The sequence below is a fragment of the Poecile atricapillus genome, chromosome 17 (genome assembly GCF_030490865.1).
Source record: "Poecile atricapillus isolate bPoeAtr1 chromosome 17, bPoeAtr1.hap1, whole genome shotgun sequence".
Classification (NCBI taxonomy): Eukaryota; Metazoa; Chordata; class Aves; order Passeriformes; family Paridae; genus Poecile; species Poecile atricapillus.
In genome coordinates, this window is record NC_081265.1 from 11,037,696 (window position 1) to 11,060,219 (window position 22,524).

Genomic DNA, 22,524 nt, shown 5'->3' on the forward strand with positions numbered 1-22,524 from the left:
TCCTCGTGGGTGGGAGCCACTGGGGATGCAAGTCCTGCTCTCTGTGTGACCCCAAAAGCCACCTGGTCCCGCTGCCTGCTGTCACCCTGGTGTGGCACCAGCATCCCCAGGATCCCCTGAACTCAGACCAGCCAGCAATAAGGAGGAACACAGCTCCCAGCTCCAGGGAGCTCCCAGGAACATGCTGATGTCAACATCCCTTGGCGGTGCCCCTGCTCCAGAGCCCTTTCCCCGAGCTGGTTGTGTCAGCCTGGTGGGCCCACGTGCTGTTTGTCACCGCTGCAGCCCTGGCATGGCCCCTCCCTGCCCTCCTCCGCTTCCTTCCGCTTCCGCGAGTCCCCCCAGCCCGTGTTTGGTAACTTCCTCAGCTGCTCCGGGCCCCCAGGAGCAAAACGAGGAGCTCCCAGTGCCTCAGGTGGGGAGGGAAGGGGACAGGAGGAGACCCACTGCAGACCCAGCAACCAGAGGAATTTGGCTTCTGCAGCTTTGGCCCTTCAGACACCCCCCAGTTCCTCCAGTTCAGGGGAAAGGTCAGATTGGCATCCCAGACTGGCATCCAGTGAAGAGCTCAGGCCAAGAGGAGCTGGGACACAAAGCTCTGTCCCAGCACTTGGCTATTCCCTGGGCCTTGGGGCGGGTGGCATCATGACATAAACACCACACCTTCCCTGTCCTGCTATTTTTGCTGCCTCAGGATTTCTTCTGAAAAAGGTGATCTTCTGATTTCTTTGGTGGCTGCTCAGCTGGCAAAGGCCGAGCCCATGTCCCTCCACAGGGGTGTCACCTGGCGTAGGTGACACAGGCACCCGGGGCTCTCGTCCCACGTGCTGTGCACAGCGGGCGTTTGTCTCCATGGGTCACCCATGAAAGGGGATTTTGGCTCTGACTGGGTTTGCTTTTTTAAAATTCACAGGAATTTCACTGCAGAACCCGCAGCTATTTTGGCCCCCAAGCAGGTTTCGAGTCTCGGAGCAGCAGGGGCAGCAGTCACCCTCTTGGACAAACCAAAATCCGCAGAGGAACCCGCCCAGATCCCTGCCCTCAGCATGGGCTGGGCAGGATCCGGCCGCAAGCCCCGTGCACTGTGGGGCAGGGACAGGTGTGGGGGGCAGAAAACAGGGTGGGATTGGCCTTTGCTCAGGAGCAGCTGCAAGGGCAGCAGGAAAAGACCATTCCCAGGTGCCACCAGAGCAGACTCTGGCAGCACATCCCCAGCCTGGTGTCACCAGCCTGGGCTTGGCACTGTCACTGAGGGGCTGAGGGTACAGGGCAGCACAGTGAGGGAAGGAAAACATCGTGCACAGGATGGAGGAATGGAGAGAGGGAGGGAGAAATGGATGGATGGATGACGGATGGATGGATGGATGGATGGATGGATGGATGGATGGATGGATGGATGGATGATGGATGGATGGATGGTGGATGGATGATGGATGATGGATGGATGGATGATGGATGGATGGATGATGGATGGATGGATGGATGGATGGATGGATGGATGGATGATGGATGGATGATGGATGGATGATGGATGGATGATGGATGGATGGATGGATGGATGGATGGATGATGGATGGATGATGGATGGATGGATGATGGATGGATGATGGATGGATGATGGATGGATGATGGATGATGGATGGATGATGGATGATGGATGATGGATGGATGGATGATGGATGATGGATGGATGGATGATGGATGGATGGATGGATGGATGGATGGATGATGGATGGATGGATGATGGATGGATGGATGGATGGATGGATGGATGGATGATGGATGGATGATGGATGATGGATGGATGATGGATGATGGATGGATGGATGATGGATGGATGGATGATGGATGGATGGATGGATGGATGGATGGATGATGGATGGATGATGGATGGATGATGGATGATGGATGGATGATGGATGATGGATGGATAGATGGATGGATGGATGATGGATGGATGGATGGATGATGGATGGATGGATGGATGATGGATGATGGATGGATGATGGAGGATGGATGGATGATGGATGGATGGATGATGGATGGATGGATGATGGATGATGGATGGATGGATGGATGATGGATGATGGATGATGGATGGATGGATGATGGATGATGGATGAATGATGGATGGATGATGGATGGATGGATGGATGGATGGATGGATGGATGGATGGATGGATGATGGATGGATGGATGGATGATGGATGGATGATGGATGGATGGATGGATGGATGGATGGATGATGGATGGATGGATGATGGATGGATGGATGGATGGATGGATGGATGGATGGATGATGGATGGATGGATGATGGATGGATGGATGGATGGATGGATGATGGATGGATGATGGATGATGGATGGATGATGGATGGATGATGGATGGATGGATGGATGGATGGATGGATGATGGATGGATGGATGGATGGATGGATGGATGGATGGATGGATGGATGATGGATGGATGGATGGATGGATGGATGACGGATGGATGATGGATGGATGGATGGATGGATGGATGGATGGATGGATGGATGGATGATGGATGGATGGAAGAGTGAAGGGTGGAAGGGAAGCGATGGTGGTGCCACGATAGATGGATCCATGGGTGGAGGGGATGCTTGGCTGCCTGAACGGCGCGGTGCAGGCAGCGAGGCAGGAACAGAGGGACGCCTGCGTGAGGGGAGGGAAGGACGGAGGGCTGGGTGGGCGGAGGAAGAGGGGGGCGGGGGGCAGGTGCCGGGGCATGGCCGGGGCGGGGCGGGCCGCGCACATGTGCGGGGCGGACCCGCCGCCAGCGCCGCCTGCCCTGGTGCCGCCCGGCGCGGAGCGGAGCCCGGCAAGAGCCCGGCGGGGCCGGCCGAGGATGGGCACGGAGCCCCGGCGGCAGCCGCCCTGCAGGTGGGACAGCCGGGGGGGACCGTGCGACCGGAACGGGGGGTAACACCGAGCCCGGGGTGTCCCTGTGACCGGGACGGGGGGAAACACCGAGCCCGGGGTGTCCCTGTGACCAGGACGGGGGGAAACACCGAGCCCGGGGTGTCCCTGTGACCGGGATGGGGAGGTCGTGCACACACCGAGCCCGGGGTGACCCAGGCGGGGGCTCCGTACACCCTGTGCCCGAGCAGGAAGAGCTCCCTCCCGGGGTGTCCGTGAAAGCCGTGGGATGGCGCGTTGGTGCGCTGGGCACCGCCGTGCCCGGAGGGGCGGTGTGGTTTGCGGGGGGCTCGCTGTAAATGGGGTAACAGGAGGGGAACAGAGAGCGGTGTCGTGTGGCGGTCCCGCGTAACTGCGGGCTTCCTCTTAAGCGGGGTGTCACTACCCGGGGCGGGGGTTTCTCCCCTTGGAAGGGGCCCCCGTACCGCGTCTCCCTCGGGGTGCCCTTGCAGCCCGTGGCCGGCCGTGCCTGGCCAGGAGGAGCCGGTGTCACCCCGCGGGTGAGAACGGCTCGGCTGCTGTGACTCATTTCGGGACTCCGTGTTTGTTTTTCTCCGCGTGGCCCCACGGAGCTTCTGCTCAGGGCCAGGTGTGGGGCCCTGCCCGCCCCAAGGGACCACCGTGCCGTGGGGGGGTCCCCGGGAAATCCCGGGGCGCTCTGGCCCCCGCCCGGAGGTCGGGCAGTGCCTCACCCCGGTCACTGCAACAGGAGCCCTTCCCTGAAGGGACCTAAAGGTCACCAGCCGCCTGCTGCTCCCTCGGCTGGGTGTCCGAGGGGCTGAGGTGCAGCCCCAGGGAAGGCTCTGCTTTGGCAACAGGATGTGGTTTGGGATGTGACAAGCTCAGCAGCGTCACCCCTCCAGCACCGGGGGCTGGACACGCGGCAGCCCCGTGCTGCCTCTTGCAGCAGCCCGTGCTGGTTGTTGTGCCAGCCGAGGAGCATCTTCCATCAGGTGCTTCTGTGGCCTCCCGGTGTCACCGGTGTCACCCAGTGAGCCCAGTCCGGCCTCGGGCCCCGCTCCCTCCTGCGCCGGCCTCACCCAGGGGATGCTGAGCTGCTTTGGAGGTGTGAGCCCTGAGGGAGGAAAAGGCTCTGCTGATTCAAATCACTAACGAAAGCGGGAGAAAAGAGCTTTCATCCCTTTGTTTTCATGTTTGTGACAATGTGGCTGCTGTCACCCAGCACCCGCTAGCTTCGACAAGGGCTGGTTTCGGGGCTGTGCTGCTCCCAGTGCAGTGAAACTGCTCAGGCAGCTGCAGGCTGGTGCTGCTCCTGCTGCTTGCCCTGATGCTGAACAGCTGCAATTTATTTTGTTTTCCCATTTAGGTCAATTTTCTAAATCTCGGTCCGCTCCAGGGATTATGCAGGATGTCAAGGCTTTCATTTTCCTGGCTGTCAGAAAGGTCTGTTGATTTGGTGTTTGGGTTTTTTTCTCTGTTCAAAGCACAAACTCGGATGGAGTTGAGAAGCATTTCCGAAACCTGGTTGCAAAGCGGTTTGGAGCTCTGGGTGTTGCTCAGATTAGAGCTCAAATATAGAAAGGTGAGAAGATAAAGAGCCAGAGCCCGGCTGTGGTGATTGCAGTGGTTCTGTCCCTCAGCCACGGTAACTGTGAGAGGCTGGAGGGCTCAGGTGATGCTGGGGGTGCTCCACAGCTTTCTGAAGGAAGCAGCTGGGCAGAGCCAGCAGGAGCTGGGATGTGAGCGTGGGCCAAGGCCAGCTGCAGCCTCACCATGCGGTGCCGCTGAACTGAAGCGGCTAGAGCTCAGTGCTCTGCCTTCCCTGGCTCTGTGTGGCCACTCCTGCCCTGCTCCCGACGGTTCTGCAGCCTGCTCAGGGCAGAGGAAAGGGCGTGAGACGTGTTGGAGGTGCTTCTTCAGAAGGAGAAGGTGGAGTGCTGGTGTTGGTTGGCTGAGGGGCAGCCCCGGGTCTCTGGGCTGCAGGGTGGTGCCACTGGTTTTTCCCTCCTCCCCATGGAGATCAGGGCATCCAGCTGGGACAGAAACCAAAACTGACCCCGTGTGCCTTTTTGCTGAAGGTGAAAATGAAGATGTGGGTTTTGCACTGAGAAAGAAGAACTGAGAGTAATGGGAAGTGCTGGCAGAGAGGAGCAGTGGCTACTCCAGCAAGATGAGCTGCTCTGGTAGGGCTGCCCGTGCTGCAGCAGTCCCAGGGCTGAGGGATGCTAAAATCAGTGTTCTGCCTCTGCTAGGGACCAGGGACATCCCAGCGTGTCATGGGGACCTTGCCATGCTGCAGCTCACCCTGGAGTAGTTTCAACTTCTCGTTTTTGGGTACCTGCTGAGCGTGGCAGGGCCGCCCAATTTTGCATTACTCCTCAGCAAGTGGAAAATTGTGCCTGAAGGTGTCAGGGGAAAGTGATCAGGTGAGTGCTCCAGGTGGTTTTTAGCAGTGAGAGGCTTCTTTTGTGTCTAAACTCTGCTACCAGCAGTGGTTTGAACTTCCAGGTGAGAGGATGGGGAGGGAAGATGAGGTTTTTGTGGAAGCTCTGCTCCCCAACTCCCTGGGCATTGCAGGGCTGCCGTCATTGCAGCTCTGTGCTTTGCTGGTTCGGGCTGGAAATGTCACTGCTTGGAGGAAAACGGGAGCTGTGGATGCAATCCAGGCTCTGCAGCTGCAGCTCCTTCCCTCCTGTCTCCTTTGCTTTCCCTTCCCTCAGAGGCTCAGGACTCCCCATCCTTGTCCCGTCTCTCAGGTCCGATGTGAGGACAGGGTCCCACCCATCCAAAGCCATCACCGAGGGCTCCAGGTGACCCACCCAGGGCTGTTTGGTGACGGGGGTGTGATCCAAGGATATTCCCGAGGATCCGGAGGGGCGGACAGGACCTGTCACCAGCTCTCCCCGCTGGCACCGAGCCCCGTCCGCGGCCTCCTGGGTGGGAGCCCGGGGAGCGGCCGCAGCTCCCGAGCGCCTTTCCCAGCACGGTGAGCAAACCCCGCCGTTCCCGTCCTTCTGATCCGTCTTTGGCCGCCAATTAGCACGACGTGAGAACTTGTCTCCCTGCTGACGCGCCCGTGTGACTCCTCAGATGCTTTAATTGCGGTGTTTTCGGCGGCCGGGTGCAATGAAATGGTAATTGTTGTGATTGTGTGCCGCCGGGAACTGAGAGATGCAGCTCTTTGGCGAAGCCTAATTAGGAAATAGGGACACTGTTGGGAATGGCTCTGCGATGTGATTTTCCTAATGAAAGCCGCTGAATAGGCAGCCTTGTAATGAAGAACAGCCTCGCAAGGGCACTGCCAATTGCTCTTCTCTAGTGTTAATTTTGTATTTCCTCCCCATTGTTTGTAATACCCTCTTGGAAAAGCTTGAAGATAAAATGCTTTATTTCCTTGCGCCTCGTATCCTGTTTGGCAAGCGGCGATTGGAGCATGTGCATCTGGAATACATGAGAGGCCAGGCAGGAGCTCCTTCAGACTTGTTCATCTCTGATTTCAAGCTCTGCCACTGGAAAAAAACCCAAAAAACCAAGAAAATAAAGCAGCTTCAGCTTGCGGCTGCTGGGCTCCCTGGCGCAGCGGGAATTCCTGGCCGGGATGGCAGATGTGCGGCTGGAGCAGAGCGATGCTCCTGGAGCGTGGTGCCGGCGTTTAGAGCCCGAGGCTGGGCTGGTTTCTCCTCAGCTGGTCGAACCTACAGCGGCTGAGAGCTCACCCAGATTCAGTCCCTGGCTTGGTAAAGCCGAGCCTGGAGGCCGGAGCTGCCGGGGCAGCTGTGGCTCAGCGCTCGCAGCTGGGCTGCGCTTCCCGGAACGGGGATGGAAGGCCGGGGTGCCCGGGCACGGCTCCGGGGCTGCCGCCGCACCTGTGCCCGCCTGGGAGACGCTTCTGGCCCGCAGATGTGAGCGTGAGCCTCTGGCTGAGTTAAACCGGGAATAGCAAAGCGCTCCCTGGCTGCATGGGGCGGTGCCGTGGCGCTGTGACAATTAATTACCAATGGCAATTATCAGTGACAATTAATTAACAGTGACAATTATCAATGGCAATTACCAGTGATAATTATCAATGACTGGGTGCTGCAGGGGCTCTGTTTGTATTTGTAAGAGAGATGGGGCTGGTCCTTGGCTTCCCCTCAAATGCTGTTTTTCATTGCCCGAAATCCCCACAGTGCCTGGGCTGAGAGCAGCTTGGGCACTCCCCAGACGCTGCCGGTGCTGGTTTTGGGGTGGGTTGAAGCAGAAGTGAGCGGAGCTGGCATGAGCAGCCCATGTGCTGGGGCTGCAGGGCACAGGGCCCGTGTCACGCCGCCCGCGGCTGCTGTGTCTGAGCAGGAAGGGCTCAGCTTCACCCTCATCTTGTGACTGCCCTAAGCAGCTGCCGGGGGAGGAATTTGCCATGACTGGATCCTGTGATGGAGAGTTTGTGTGTTCTGAACTCCGGGGTGTTTTCACTCCCGTGTTCACCGGGTCCAGTGCAGGGCTGTGTGGATGGGGCACGGCTGCTGTGTGCACGCTTTGGGAAAGGCTGTCCTGAGCCTGCAGAAGTGTTTTTCATCCCTTCCACAAAGGCCCATTCTTTGTTGTCTCAAATTAGGATGAAACGCTTCCCCTTTCAGCTGCTTCCCCCTCGCTCTGTGTCTATTTAAACCCTTCAGCCCAGAGGCTTCTCGGCAAACAAGCTCCCATCCTTTCAGGTGGCATTTCCCTTTTCTCATTGTTCCTGGCAGTCTGTACATGTGAAACTCCGCTAATGTTTCTTCATTCTCGGTGTCTTTGTGTTGATAAAGTTCATACATGGGTACACACGAGTGTGCAGCTGCCTGGGGGGAGTCACAGCATCTCTCAGGTGTGGAGGCTTTGCAGTGGGAATGAGGGAATTCCAGCCTGGGAGAGACCTCTGCTGCTCCTCGTTCAGCTGTGGCAATCCTGCCCAAGGCATAAATTAGCTGGGTTGCAATCAAAGCTGACAAGGTTAATGTTTCCCTAGGGGTGATCATTAACTGGGGATTGTCCCCAGGCTGATCTGGTCTCGATGCTGTTCCCTCAGGGAACTGCAGGGTGTGGAGCAATGGTTGCAAACCCACTTTTCTGCCCCAGAGCCTGGAAACTCCATGGTCCTGAGCTGCCACACCCCGGTGCTGAGTTTAGAAGTGATGGAGGATACTGAGGGTTAAACACCCTCCTGCCTGCCCCAGGTGAGGGTCAAACACCCTCCCACCTGTCCCAGGTGGGCTCCAACCAGAGCCCCACCATGAGGGGTTTGCTCTTGGTATCACTTTTGGCTGTGGTGTCACCTTCAGATCCAGTCCCTGAGCTGGGGAGAGGGGATGGAGAGTCATGGACGGGTTCTTCATGTGGAGAAGGGGGCACCTCTTGCCTTGTGCTCTCCATGGATTTTTGGGCTGCCAGGGATGTAGCTCTGGCTGTACAAGGCCAGCCCAAGGGATGGTCCAGCTCAGGGCCCTGCCCTCAGGCAAGGACAGCCCAGGGGCTTGGACCTCCTTACTATGGTGGGACTGCCCCAGCCTCCCCAGTGCCAGCACCTTCCCTTTGTGCTGCCTGTCCCGCTTCACCTCCGCAGGCCCGGCACGCCTGGGACACGGGAATGGCCTCCAGCACTGAGCCTGCTGCTTCCCAGAGGGGAACACGGCCTTTGGAAAGGTTTCAGGCTCTGGGCTCGTTGTTCTCCCTCACAAGGAAGTGTGGATGCTGCCGTGGCTGTTTGAGGGTGCTCAGGGGATGAAGCCTGCTGGGCTTGGCCATGCCCTCTCCTTGGGCTGTCCCTTGGAGACCTCCCTTCTTCCCCACACTGTGATGGGGACGCTGTGGCTGTGCCACTCCAAGTGGGGCTCGCACCCTCCTGTCAGGTTTGGGAATCCCAGCCTTGTCCTGAGGGTGATGGGGACTGCTGAAAACGTCCCTGCCATCCTCTGTCCTTTGTGGTGCTACAGCCAGAGGTGCTGGGAGCAGGCTGAAGGGTTTGGGCAACCAAGCCAGGGACTGAAAAGGCTCCTGGGTTCCCAGCAGAGCCTCCACAATGGCAGGAAGCAACTTCTAAAGCTTCCTTTGGATACACAGGGCCTTGGGGGAAAGATTTACTTGCTTGTTTATGCTGGAAGTTAATCTGTTTAGTGGGTTTGGCATTAGAGCTCACAAAAAGCCCTCAGAAATGGTCACGCTGCTTGTTTGTAGGGCTTTGTCTCTCACTTACTTTGTTTCACAGCTGGAGGAGTTAAGCAGAGACAGAGCCAATTGAAATCTCACGTGTAAACTTGTTTTTCCAAACAGCCAGAAGGAATTAGGATCAACTCTCCCCTCCTGCATCATGAGGGAGCTGCAAGGGGAAGGCAGTGGGGCAGGGATTGGGGTCCCCTCTGGGAGGGACCCTTGTGCCACCTTGCTGCGATGGTCCCTGCCCCTCTTCAGGCTGGGAGATGTTTTTCAACAGAAAAAACCCAACAGTCCCAACCCAGCACCCCTCCCTATAAGCCAGGCTAGCAGAGGAAGGAGCCACAGGACATTTGCGGGGTGCAGGAGATCTTGGGGAGGGTTTGGAGAGGTGCAGGAAGGCACTGGCTCAGTGGAATGCAGAGTGGGTGATGAGAAGCTTTCCTGCTGTCGCAGTATTGGGGTTTCCCTTTGCTCGATGCTGTCCCAAACGTGACAGTGCCACCCACACGTGACCTGCATGGGAGAAGGGATTTTCCCCAGGGTCTCCTCGGACAGGGAGCTGCTGTAGCAAACGTGGCACAGGGGCTGTGCCCACAGTAGGAGGTGTCGGGTGCCCTCCTGCCCCAAACCCTTCCTTGGAGCATCTTCAGCTGCCAGGAGTTGATGGGAGGAGCTCAGCACTGAGTCTGTGTGGGCATGGATCCCAGGCCCAGGTGTCCCACAGGCTTTTGGGAGGCTCTCCTGCTGAGCATGGAAACAGCTCAAAATGGACTTTTACCCTGGGTGAGTGACCACAGACCCCTCCTCCCAGCGGGGACATCCCTTTGTGCCCTGTCCCTGGAGAGTGTTGGGAGGAATCACTGGGCACTGCTGTGTCCTTCAGTTCCTTCTCAGCAGGAACAGCTTGGGCTGCTGCTGTACTTTGGGAAACACCATTTTTTCCCCTCTAAATTATGTGCTTGCTGAATTTTTTGTTTTCCCCCACCCCTTCTCTCTGGTGACACACAGGAACTCCTGTGCTGAACTTCCACCTTCCCCAGAGAGGAGCCCTGGGGCTTCCCCCACACCCTGCTGGTGACACCCTGCTGTGACAAGGCTGTGACCACACCACAGCTGTCCCCAGCTGAAATCCTCGTGGGATTTCACTTGGAGCCAGGAATTGCCTGTGATGCTGGGCAGAACTTCAGCCTTCACTGTGGTGACAATGACTGGTAGAGTCCAAAATTAACTCTTGCATCATGTGGCCAGGGGTTTTCAGAATTGCTGCCAGGAACAAGAGCATTTCCTCTCTGAAAACCAAGCTATAAAACTGGGTTGCTCTTACTCACATCAGATCTGTGTCATTTCTGTTGGCTTGGGGTTTTTGAGGAGGAAAATAGAGACTGCTCTCACCCTGGCTGAGTTTTGCCAAACTCACAGAGCCCAGTGAGGGTGGGCAGGCCTTGGCACAGGGTGCCTGGATCCCTGGAAGTGCCCAAGGCCCTGGAGCAGGTGTCTGATCAGAAATCTTGTGATGAGAAGTTCATCACCAGGATGAAGAGAGGAAGGTGATGGTTTCACCCTAAAATCACTCAAAAGTTGTTGTGGGTGGGTTTTTTCTGTTTTAGGGGAAGCTCTACCTAACTTTTCTTTGTAAAAAAGTGACTGAAAAAGGAGTTGACTCAAGAGAGGAGAGGCAGTGACAGCAGCGCTCAGCCAAGATCCTCCGTGGGCACTCGGGTGCTGGAGCCTTGCCTGTTCCTCTGCCTCCAAATCCCACTTGAACACAACTGCTGAGCTCCCTGGAGCTGCTCCTGAAGGAGCCTTGGCAGGGTGGGTGGGAGGTGAATCTCCCTCCAGGAGGGCTGGGAGGTGCTTGGTTAGAGGCACAGGGAGTTTTTGCATAAGCTCAGGTGTGGTTTTGTGCCTGGTCCTGCCAGAGCTGATGGGAATTTTGCTCTTGTCTGAAGAGCCAATGCAACCTGGCTGTGGAAATGAGAGCTGTGCTGCCCTGTCCCACACATTCCAGGCTGTTGATGTCCCTGGCTGTTTGTTGCCACCCCTCAGGTGCTCCAAATGACTAAATAATGATGCCTTTATTTTCTCTAATTTGTATTTTCTGCATTATCAGCACTCTATTTCACTCATCAGTGAAATACCTGCCAGAACTCAACCTCAGGAAGGTTTAAAGTGCACACTCCACCTTCAAAGGTGGAAATCACTTGGAGCAGAGGTTTTAGAGTGGTGATTGTTGGAATGCTGCTCATTCCAACCTCTGGCACTCAGATTTTGCACCTGGCTTCCTGGAGGTGGAATTCTAGCGAGGAATCCTGAGGGTCCTCAGCAGACAAAATCACCTGTACAAACGCTGGGCTCCACTTTTGTTTAATATGAACTGGATTTGGGAGTGAAAGAAGTAAAACCCAAACTAAGCCTGGCTGCAATTTCCATGTTCCCATAATTGCATTATCTGAGCTTCTTATGGGCTTTGAAACATTTGGTTGTGCAACTGCTGGCAAAGAAAGGAAGTGGGATTATTCCTGTTGTGCAGGTGGGAAGCAGCTCGGGAGAATAAGGATGGGAGTTGTCTTGCTTGGGGATGGCCTAAAAGGCCTAAAGATTCCACTTAGGCTGCCCTGAAGAGGAATTCCAGCTGACTGGGGTGAGCTGCCCTCCACAGCAGGTGCTCTGTGTCTGGAGATGTTAATTTGTTTGATCACCTCAGTTTTGCATAGGTAAAGTTGGAGGCAATGACTCCTGTCCCTGGACAGACCCGGAGCCAGCATGGAGCTCCCCAGCAGAGCGAGGAGCTGATGGGGTGCTCCAAGGCCACTGCATGAGTTATTGGTTTTCCCCCTTGCTCCAACTCCATCATTCCTTGGGGCTCAGGATGATAACCCTGAGGTTTCTGGCCTTGCTGATGTTGCAAGGAACGAGACACCAGGAGGGCTGGCTGCTGTGCCTCGTGTGCTGTTGGCTGGGCAGAAGTTCACAAAGATGAAAGGGTCCCTTCCAACCCAAAGCACGCTATCCATAAACTCCTTAGGGAGCACAGTGCCCCTGACCACCCACAGCCAGCCCTGGACAGCTGAATTCAACTGAATCCTTGTCAAGATCAGTATTTTGTAGGCCAGCAGTGGCAGTTTCCTTCTGTAGCTGGTGGTGAGCCTTGACTTGACCCCTGCAGTGGTTTCTCCCTCTCTGAGCAGCCGCGCTTCGGGGAATTTTTGGAGGGGAACTGGGTTTTCCTGCTGAATCCCCTCCTGTGGTGGGGCTGTGGTGCTCAGCAGTGATGGAACCTGAGCTGCTTCTTGGGCCATTGCTCTGGGCTGCAGCTCCTCGTGCTCTGCTGCACTGGGAGCTGTGGGAAGCCACGTCCCAACCTGACCTGCCTGACACTTCCTTGCCAGTAATTTGTACCCAGTGGGACAGGAGAGGCTGGCCAGGGTATGAGCTACCTCAGGAGAGACCATGGCTCAGGAAGGTGAATCTGCCTGTCAGTGTGACCTACGATCTTAAAGCTCTCTCTGATCTTACCACGCCTTTCACACAGGCAACTCCCTCCCTCAGATTCAGGTTACCCCATCTGTAAGGCTGAGGCTGCACTGTTTGTGAGGAGAATAAATGGCCACTGATACCAAATGCAGCCAAGTTTTCTTTGTGGTTTATCCCAGAAGAGCAAATATTCACCATCCCTTATTTCTTCCCCCTGGCTCTGCCCCAGACTATCAGGGCTGGACAAGGGCCTTGAGTTTCCTTCTCCACCTGCCTGTAGAGCCCTCAGTGAGCTCTGCTGTCTCTGAGGACTTGGTCCAGCTGAGAAAGTCAATTTTTTCTCCTTTTTCAGGGAGGATGGAAGCCCTTGGAGGTGGCAGATCTGTTCCCTCAGTAATTCCCAACGAGGTGTGAATTCTGGGTGTTGTGGTCTGACCTGGTGTCTGTTGGGATGCTCTCCCTGCTAATTAATGCACAGTAATTCCAGTGCTCATGGAAATTCCCTCTGAAAATACCTCGAGGTGCCTCTCTGGCAATGAGCTACAGAAAAAACTTGTGAATAGTGAATGTGTTAAGGGCTGAGCCACTTCTAGATGTGCTGGAGAGAGCTTCTGGTAATGGGGCTTAAACCCCTTGGGGAAGAGAGGCAGGAGATCTTTCGCTAAATGGGGATGAATTTCCATTGTGGGAGCAGAAATCCAGGCTTTGATGGCTGCAAGGAAAGGAGTGATCCATGAGTCTGCCATCCAAGAGCCCTCATGCTGAGCAAATGGAGCAAACTCTGGTGATGGGTGGTGGGAAGAGCCTTTCCTTCAGTTCCTGGCAGCAGCTGGTCAGGATGGCGCTGTTCTTTCAGCATCCAGGCGGGAAGATCCAGCTCCATGAGCACACAGGAGGAGTGGATCTCTTGGCTCTGGCTCTGCTCCTGACCAGCACCCAGGATTGCCTGAGCCCAGCTTACCCACGTGTGCCATGGTTTAGGGGAGCTCAGAGTTCTTGCTGGTCCCTGGAGCTGCTTTCCTGTGCCTTGGTGCCTGGCCCTCCCTGGCCACGTGCCCTGCTGGGGTATCTGACAGCCTGGCGAGTGCCAGGGACAGCCTGGTTATTTCTGCCCACACCATTTGTGTGTGGGCTTTATTTCTGTATTTTCTTGCTCACGACTGTTGAGGTTCCTGGAACTGCTTGCCCCAAGGCAGGGCCCTCTGCAGTGCCAGCCCCATTGCTCAGAGTGGCCAGAGCTGCCCTCGGATGTGGCAGGAGCCTGAAATCCTCCTCCAGAATAGGAAAGGGTGCCACAACTTCCCCCTGGCTCAGGGCACTTCTCCTTTTGGCACAGCACACGGAAGGTGGGGGAAGAGGATCTCTGAAATTGCGGAAGTGTGGGTTGCTCTTGGAAACTGTGTCCCTGGGGAGGGGGATCTGCGTGGGGATGGATTCAGATCCCGGCCTGGGGCTTCCTCCTCAGCTGGGAAGTCTTGGAATGTCAGGAGAGCCAGAGGATGGAGGGATGCTCCCGCTTTTCCACGCTTGGGAACCACCACCCCATGTCCTTGCTCACCCATGGGCTGGTTTGGGTCTCATGGAGTGCTGCTGATTTCCACAGAATTCCCACTTTGTGGTGATTCTCTTGTGCTGCTCGGGAGGGAGAGCCCTCGGCCAGGCCGTGCTCATGGGGATGCTCTTGGCTCTTCTCACTGAGGCTGCCGGGCTTTTGGCTGGGATTTTCTTTGATCTCATTTGATTACCAAGCTCTGTGTTCTCAGCACTAGGGCAAAACATCCCAGGGTGAGTAGTTTATGCAAAAAAACCCAGAGCCAGTGTGTTTTCAGAGACACAAAGGACTTTCCAAGGTCACACCACAGATTCTGAACCTCCCTGAACAACTCCCCAGGGCAGCTGAGGAGAGAGAGGAGGAGTTGGACCCATGGGGGAGAGCAGCAGTGGTTTGAGACGTGCTGTGGATGGAGGTGACTGGGGGAGGTCACCTTGTCCTTGTGGGCTCCGGGGTCCCAGGGCAGCCTGCTGTGATCTCCAGCTGTTCTGAGATGCTGGGAGGGGCTGCAGGGAAAGCTGGGAGCCTGTGAGGAGAGGAGGTGCCAGCACAGGGAAGTGTCTGTGAGGGCTGGCAGCAGGCACGGGCAGAGTGGAGCTGTCCTGAGTGGCACAAGAGCTGCTACAGCTGCTCTGTGCTCTCCCCACATCTCCAGGGAGTGGTCCCGACACCTTGGGTGAGTTTCCTTTTCTCAGCTTTTCTCAACCCTTTCTCCTGCCAGTAGCACGGTTGAGCAGCAGATCCATGGCTGGGGCCAGAGCCATGAGGACATCTTTGGATGGGATGGGATGAAGGAGTGTGGTCAGCAGCAGTAAGGGACAGACGTTGGATCCCTTTGATGCAGATTAACCCCAAATCTCCTGGTTCTGTGTGGGCCCCTCAGAGCTAAGTCCTTCTCTGCCAGGTGCTGCCTCATTCTGGGGCTGAGGAGCTCTTCCAGCTTGGGGGGTATCCCAATGTTTCAAAGAGTTTGTTGGTTTTTTCCCTCCCCCAGCTTGATCTGTAGTGGCCGCACTTGAGATCAGCACTTTGAAGCCTTAATTGCAATTATGAATCTTCCTCTGTTCCCAGGTCTCCCCTAATTGGCTTCCTGTGCGAACTTCCAGAGCTGGTAAAAACAAAACTGCTGTTTTTGTGAGGGAGCTGCTGGCGTGGGGCTCCTGAGCCCAAATAAAGCCGAGCTCAGCCGGGCCCTGTGCGCTGCTGTGCCCAGATGCTCACAAGGGTGGCATTATATCAAACCTAAGCTGATTTACATGCTTGCATTTGCAAAGTGCTAATCTAGCGGGATTTTTTTTTTTTCCTTTCCCCCTCCTCTCCTTTTCTTTTCAGCCCCCTCTAATCTCCTGCTCTCCCTGCCAGGTTCCCAGCTCCTTTGGCTGGAATAGGCTCCAGCTAAATCCTTTATCTGTCTGTTTGGCAGCCCTGGGTGCAGTAGTTAGCAAACGAGTGACACTTTTCCTGGCTCATTAATTAGATTTACTGAGCTGAGTGCTTGCTGCAGCAGCAAGAGTCTGGGCAAGGCAGTTCTGTATTTTGTTTCTTAGAAATTTGGGGTTTAAAAAAATAAAAACAACCCAGTTCCAAGGCAGTTCTGGTCCCAGTGGTCAAATCCGCAGCTCCCCTGCTTGCAGTGCTGCTGGGAACACTTGGTTTTCTCGTGTGCAGCTTTATTTCTGCAATTTGCTGCTGCATGGGCAGCTCTGGCTGTGTGTCATCGTTTTGCTGCTCGAGTTTGAGGATGGTACCGTGCTGGGTGCAGGATATCTTGGTTAAGGCAAGTGGTTCTTGTGGGTAAGAAATAACCTCGGTGAAGTATGAGGATGTTTTTATGCATTATAAAAATGCTTTCTTGGCATGACCTGCTCTACCAGCTTTGCCTTTTGCCAGGTTTATAAATGAGATTGGGAAGGTTACAATAGGAGATAAAAGTGAGAGGATGAAGGAAAATTCTGGTTCATCTTTACCTGCCACTGTTTTGCAGCTGAGGGACTGTGCTGAGCAGGAGACTCTGCTGCCCCTGTTGGAGGGGAAACTGAGACACAGAGAGGTCTCACTGAATGCTGGGCTTTGATTGTGGACTTGTGGTTCCCTCTTGGGAGCACTGGGCAGCACCAGCTTGTGTTGTCTCGGTGTAGGGGCTGAGCAGTCTGGGAGGGTGGCCAGTGCTGGGGCCTTGTCACCCCTTCTTGGGCACTGGGACATGCTGGAGGATGCTCCCAGTGCTGCCGAGTTACAGATCCACCTGGGGGAGGGAAAAAGCCCAACAAACTCTTTGAAACACGGAGCTTTAGGATAACCCCCCCAAGCTGGAAGAGCTCCTCCTCCCCGGAACACCACGGGCAAGTCACTGATTCCCCTTCTCCATGTTTATGCACAAACAAAGCTGCTCAAGCGCTGCCCAGCAGGGTGTGCGTGAGAGAGCTGCTGCAGTTCCTGGAAGGAGTTCTGGAGCTGGGGGAGGAGAGCAGAAATATCTGCGAGGTGTCTCAGAGCTGTGACCGAGAGCGCTGTGCGCTGCTCCCACGCGGGAGCCGCGGTTCCGGAGCGTTCATCCATCGCGCATCGCCGCTAACCTGCTGCCCTGATAGCACGGGGGCCAGGCCGGCTAATTAGCCGAGTCTTTACACCTCCCCTGTTAATTGGGAGAGTGCAGGGTATTCCCAGAGGGAGCTGGACTTGCCGGGAGGTGACCCCAATCAGCTTGTGGAGTCTTTGATCCCTGCCGGGGGCGAGCCGGGAGCTGCAGCTGGGAGCCACCAGCCTGGACTCCGGCAGAACAACCTCAGCTATTCTGGGTTCACATTCTGAAGTTAAAAAGCACAGAAATAACGTGAGGTCTCCCCAGAGGTAAGTGAGATGGGGAATGAGTTGCTGCCAGCCCGGCAGTGCTGAGGTGGGAAGTGTGGATGTGCCTTGAGCCTCCCTCTGTGCTGGGACAGTGACCTCGCTTTGCCCAACCTGTGCTGTTTCTATTTTTAAAAAAGTCAATGTTGAAAAACCTCCCAGAACTGGTCCTGAGTGCCCAGCTGAATCCAGGTGTGAGCTGAGCTGTGAGTGCTGCAGGTTAAAATAGAAAAGGTGGGAAAGCTGAGACAAGCACAGGATAATTCTGGTGACTGGATTTTATAGTGGCTCTGAGGGGGAAATGCTCAGGGTTTAAGGTGCCCTTGGGATCCCAGTGGCTCATCTCCAGCAGGGCCATCCCAGAGCACCTCTGGAATATCCCTAGGGAAGAGACTCCAGCCCCTGCCTGGGCTCTGCTCAGGGCTGGGCACTGCCCAGGGCAGGAATTCTGCTCCTGTGCAGGGGCAGCTGCAGGGAAGTTTCCCACTCTGATCCAGGTGTTTCACCTGCCCTTACACAGGGTTAAAGCTTTGTCCCTGATCCCAGGAAGCCACGAGTGTTTCTACAGGGAGTGGAAATGAGTGGCAGTGACTGGGAGTTCTGGAGACACAGGAGTACAATTAGAGCTCCAGATTTCAGATGTCTCAGGGATGCTGCAGGAGAGCAAACCAGCACAGGAACGTCCTTGGGGGCAGGTTCCCACCTGGGCACCACTTCTCCCAGCAACAGCTGGTCCCAGGGAGAGCTGGCCTGCTGGGGGCTTGCTCTTTGCCACATGAGTCTAAACTGGTGTGTGAAGCAAAATGTCTCCTTTGATCACAAGTGAGAAGTTTCATTTTTTTCTGGCTTGATTTTTGCTTTTTGAATCACAGTCAGATGAGGGCAAACTGTTTTGAAATGATGAGTTGCAAGGTTTTGTTCTGACTCCTTGAGAGTCTCCACATCTCTCCTTGTGAACCCTTCAGGCAGATTCATTTTTTTGACATCTTCTCCATTCACTGAGGAATTCCCTCACCTCAGAACAGTTTCTGGGATTATTTTATTCTTTTTGCTGAGTCTCTTGCAGTCCTGGTTCTGCTTCTCCTGTGATTCAGTTTGCTGCTATGGTTGCACACCCTTGGGATGACTCAATCCCAAATTTCAGGTCAAGCATCTCCGTTATCACCAAGGCTGCTCCTGAGGCCTCCTCCTGTGCTGACCTGCAGGAAGGATGTGGCAAAGGTGCCTCCTTGGCAGCAGGTTCATGATGCTGGGAGCCCCCACAGGCTTGTTTCACCCTGGGAGTGGTGTAAGTCCTGCTCCTGATGCTCCAGCAACATCTCTGGGATTTCATCAGCTCAAGGATGGCACATCCCAGAGCAAAGGGCAGCTGAGGTGGGCAGTGCTGGGACCCTGCTCCCGATATTTTGGATTTTTTTTCTTTCTTTCAGTGGAGCCTTTGTCTCCAAATCTCCCAAACAAAGGCAGTTACTCTCTGGAGCTGCTGCTGTTTATTTGCACCTCTTGGGTTTATTTTTTTGGCATTGACAGACCCTTCACCTCCCATGCCCAGCCTTGAGCTCTGGCTGCTAACGCAGGAAATCTTGGGTCTGGAATTCAGGAGATCCCATTGAATAAGTCCCCTTTGCAGTGACACCAAAGGTTTGGCTGGAGGGCTTTGATTGGGGCTGACTTGTCTTGGGCTTTTCTGAGCCTGCTGTGGGTTTCCTGCTCTGATCCCAAGGCGGGGCTGTGCCGGGAGAGGCTGGGGTGGTAAAACCGCTGCTGATGGCTTGGGCTGGTCCCACAGCAGGGTCACCCCTCCCCTTGCTGCGGGCAGGGGATTTGGGGTTTTCGGGTGGCGTTGCTTGGGGTTACGCCGTGGTGCTGAGCGCTGCTAGTGTCACATGCGTGCGGCTCTGCTGTCCCCTGTCCCCTTCTTGTCCTGCCTGGGTCTTGCTGCCTCTCAGAGCTTGCTGGCTTCACCCCTCCCTGAGAGACCCTGAGCGAGAAAAGTCAATCCTGCCTGGTCTGGGGTGAGGCCATGTCTGGATCTGGGATTTCGCCCCTGCCTGGCACCCAGGGCACACAGCTCTCCCCACCTCCAGACTTTAGCTGGGTTTGATGCCTTCGGTGTGGGTTTGCTGGTTGGACACAACTGGTGACCAGAGGCTGCTCACCTCAGGCAGAGCGCTTCTCTTCCTTCTGCCTTTCCTAGCTGTTGTTTTTCCCTTTCTCAGGTGATGATCCATCCTTTGGTTGCAGATTGTTTTGAAGCTCTTTCTTAAGCTGGAGACCTTCCCCCTCTGACTGCAGATCTTTCTTTCTGCCACATCCTGGTGCTGCGTGGCCGTGGTCAGCCCAGCAGACAGAGCAGCAGCAGAACTGACCACACACATGCAGTTCTTAGGTCAGGCTTCACTTCCCCCCTGTCTGACAGGAATCTCTGTGCCCTGGCCATGGAAGGCACCGTTGTGCCTTCCCACAGAAGGTGCCTCCTCATCTGCTTATGGCAACGGGAATTGTGCGTTAGTTTGGGCTTCTTTGTGCAAAGCAGCCTCTGAGGGTGTAGATCTGAGCTGGCTCAGCCCTGCTCAGCCCTGCAGCCCTGAGCTGGCTGCTGCTGGGGTGTTGCCTTTGGTGCAGAGGGACAGGCAGGGCATGGTGCCCGTGGTGGGTGTCCCCCACAGGAGCTGAGCAGCAGGACATGGCTCACAGAGCTGTGTGACTGTACTGGTGGGAGCTTGGATGAATCACAGGTTACTTTTCAGTTCCTAGGGCTGGGCTCATCACCCCTTCCAGCACTGCTGCCAAGGATGCCCCCAGCCCCCCAGTGCCCACTGTGGGTGCCCAGCTGGCACAGGGGGAGCAGGCAGCCAGCCCTGAGTGTAAATCCTGGCTGCTGCTGTGCCCCTGTTGTGTCACACTCTGTAAATGCTGTTTGATGCTCAGGGACTCCAAAAGTGCTTTGCACGTTCGGTGCCGTCCCTGCCCCATGGTGGGAGCCCCTCCTTCAGCCCAGTGCTCAGAGACAGCGAGAGCAGGGGGCGATCTCTGGCTCTGAGGGAGCTCTGCAGTTGTGCCTCTTTGAGAATTGTCCAATTCTAACTTTTTTTTGGTGTAAATGAGGCTTTGCAGTTCAGAAAGGCTGCCTGGGTAGGGCTTGGTCCCTTTTTTTCTCTCAAGGGAGCTGCCAGGTACCTCTTCTCTTCCTAAAACACCATTTCCCACTAGTAACTCAGGATTTAGCTTCCTCCTGTGAGCAGTGGGATGTCCTGTGTCATTCCTGCCCCTCAGCACCGTTATCCTGCAGGCACAGGTGCTCTTGTTATTCCAGAAGTCAATTTTCTTCTTGTGGCAGGAGTTTCATCTTCTGCTTTAAGATGAAATCACTGCCTAAACTGCTCTTTGGAAGCGATTCTCTGTGTTCCTCCTCTGCTGCCTCTTCCCTGTTGGCTCAGGGAGTGGGGGCTCCCTGCAGCAAGGGTTGGAGCTCAAGGAGTGAATGTTCTGTCCCTGCCATGGCTTGGTGTGTCCTCAGTGTCACAGCAGCCTCTGCCCCCCTCAGTGGGACGGGAACCCAGCCCTACAAGGAGTTGTGGGTTTGGAGGGCACAGCCTGCTCTGCAGGCACCCTGAGAGGATGTTTGTCAAACCAGCAGCCTCCTGGATCTCCTGCTACCCTGCCTTTGTGTGGTTTGAGCGAACATCTTATCGTCCTCATCTCCACTCCGTGCAGAGCTCTCGCCTGCCTGATGAACACCGAGGCTGAAGCTTTTCTTGAAAATCGCAGCTTTCTCCCCGCACTGCCCCATGTTCTACAAAGGCTTCCTCTAGCTGCTCCCTCCCTCGCTCTGGGTTTCTATCTTTGGCTCCTGCATGAGGTGGAGGGGAGGCAGTAAAATCCTGCACACAAACAGCTGAAGCCAGGATTTTCCTCTGTAATCTAAGAAGAGCAGTTCCACGGGAGGAGCAGGCACCAGGCACGTGCTGCTGCCCTGCCTGGCATGGCTCCGTGCCCAGGGCACTGCTCCAAATCCAGCTCTCCCTCTGCAGTGAGGATGCATCTCCCAAAGCTCCTGTCCTGCCCCTTTGGAGGATGAACTGGAGGAGGCAGAAAGCTGAGGTGGAGCTCAGAGGAGTTTATGATCTTTCTGGGGAGCTTGTGTCAGGATCTTACCTTGAAAAGATCTCTGGGTGGGGTCCCTTTGCTTTAAACCCAAATTAAGTGATTTTCCTTTTGGTGCAGCATCAACCCAAGCTCCTGTTTCCTTCAGTCTCATCAGGCTTGTTCTGGTCCCCCCTGGACCCAAAGCCCTCCAGCAGCATCAATCCAGGTGCTGAACCACATCCTGGCACCAGCCCAGGCAAGGAATCTGTGTCCCTCCAGCTGCTGCCACTGTCCCCAGACATGGGCAGAGCATTCAGAGCTGCTCCCGAGGCCCCAGGGCTTTGTTTTTCCTCTCCTGTTTCCTCAGGATGCTCAGCCCCAGAACAATCTGGGCAGGAAAGGGCAAGAGTACCTATGGGGTGTCCCCAGTGCCAGGGCAGCAGTGGCCACTTCCCTGCTGCAGGATTCCCTCTGGAAAGGTCTTTGTCAGGTGCTTTCCTCCCTCGGCGTCCCGAGAAGATGCTGCTGGGATTTGCCATGGGAGGGGAGATCTCAGCTTGTTCTGTTCCTGCCTGGGACCTGACATTCCAGGTTTTGGAGCATTTGCTGCCTGGGGTGTTGGCTCCACGGATTTGCTCTGCCGGGGGGTCAGAGGCATCCTGCAAGGGGGGTCTGATCCTCTTCACGCCTTAATTTTGGATCTTTGAGCTCTTCCCTCTGTTCTCATCTCCTGAGGGCTGTCCTGGGCTCTGCCTCTGCAGAAGGAGCTCAGAGAAGTCCTTTGAGTGTCAAAGATGGGACTCAATACAAGAAAATGGATTTTCCTTGCTGGCAAGGCAGCTCTGTGCCCTGTCCCAGCTGTGCCAGAGCTGCTGCTGCTGTCACCTTGGCTGCTGAGGGACCTTCTGCTCCTGGACATGAGTCCTGAGCAGCAGAAAAGCCCTGGAAGGGGAAGGTCCCAGGGCACTGAAGGCAAGTGGGGAAACCCCAGTGGGTCCCAGCTGAATGAAAAGTCCCTGCCAGGGAGCTGCGATTACCCAAGGGCTTCCCATGACCTCAGGCTTCACAGCTCAGCAGGAAAAGCCTTTTTTTTGTTGCTAATTCTTTTTCATACTATTTCATTTTTTTTCTTTATTTATTTGATTTTTTTTTTTTTTTTTTTTTTTTTGCCTCAGGCAGGACATGGGAAAATCTAAAACCAGTGGTCAGCAAATTCCCACTTCCCACCAAGGGGGAAATGTTTACTGGTTTGGTGTTAATTAACAGAAATATTTGTCTGTTCACCTTTGTGGCCCACAGAGATGAATGAAGCCTCTTAACTAAGCAATCTTGGATGGAAGTTCCCCAAGGATGTGGCACCCATGCAAGGACAATTTCACAAATAATCTTAGGATGCTTCCCAAGCTGAGCTTTGGTGTGCTGGGCCTTTTCTCACTCACTTCAATCAGTGTATTTTTTTTTTTAGAAAATAATTATAAATTAATTATTAT

General features: G+C 55.2%; 1 protein-coding gene across 2 annotated transcripts in view; it reads left to right on the top strand.

Moving 5' to 3' along the window:
* Positions 1-2,790: 2,790 nt before the first annotated feature.
* PIK3R5 (phosphoinositide-3-kinase regulatory subunit 5) overlaps positions 2,791-22,524 on the top strand; it is a 39,564-nt gene continuing 19,830 nt past the window's right edge. For both annotated transcript variants that reach the window (XM_058852655.1, XM_058852656.1), the window contains exon 1: positions 2,791-2,904. The gene's annotated coding sequence lies outside the window, so the exon portion shown is untranslated. The remainder of the gene's footprint in view (positions 2,905-22,524) is intronic.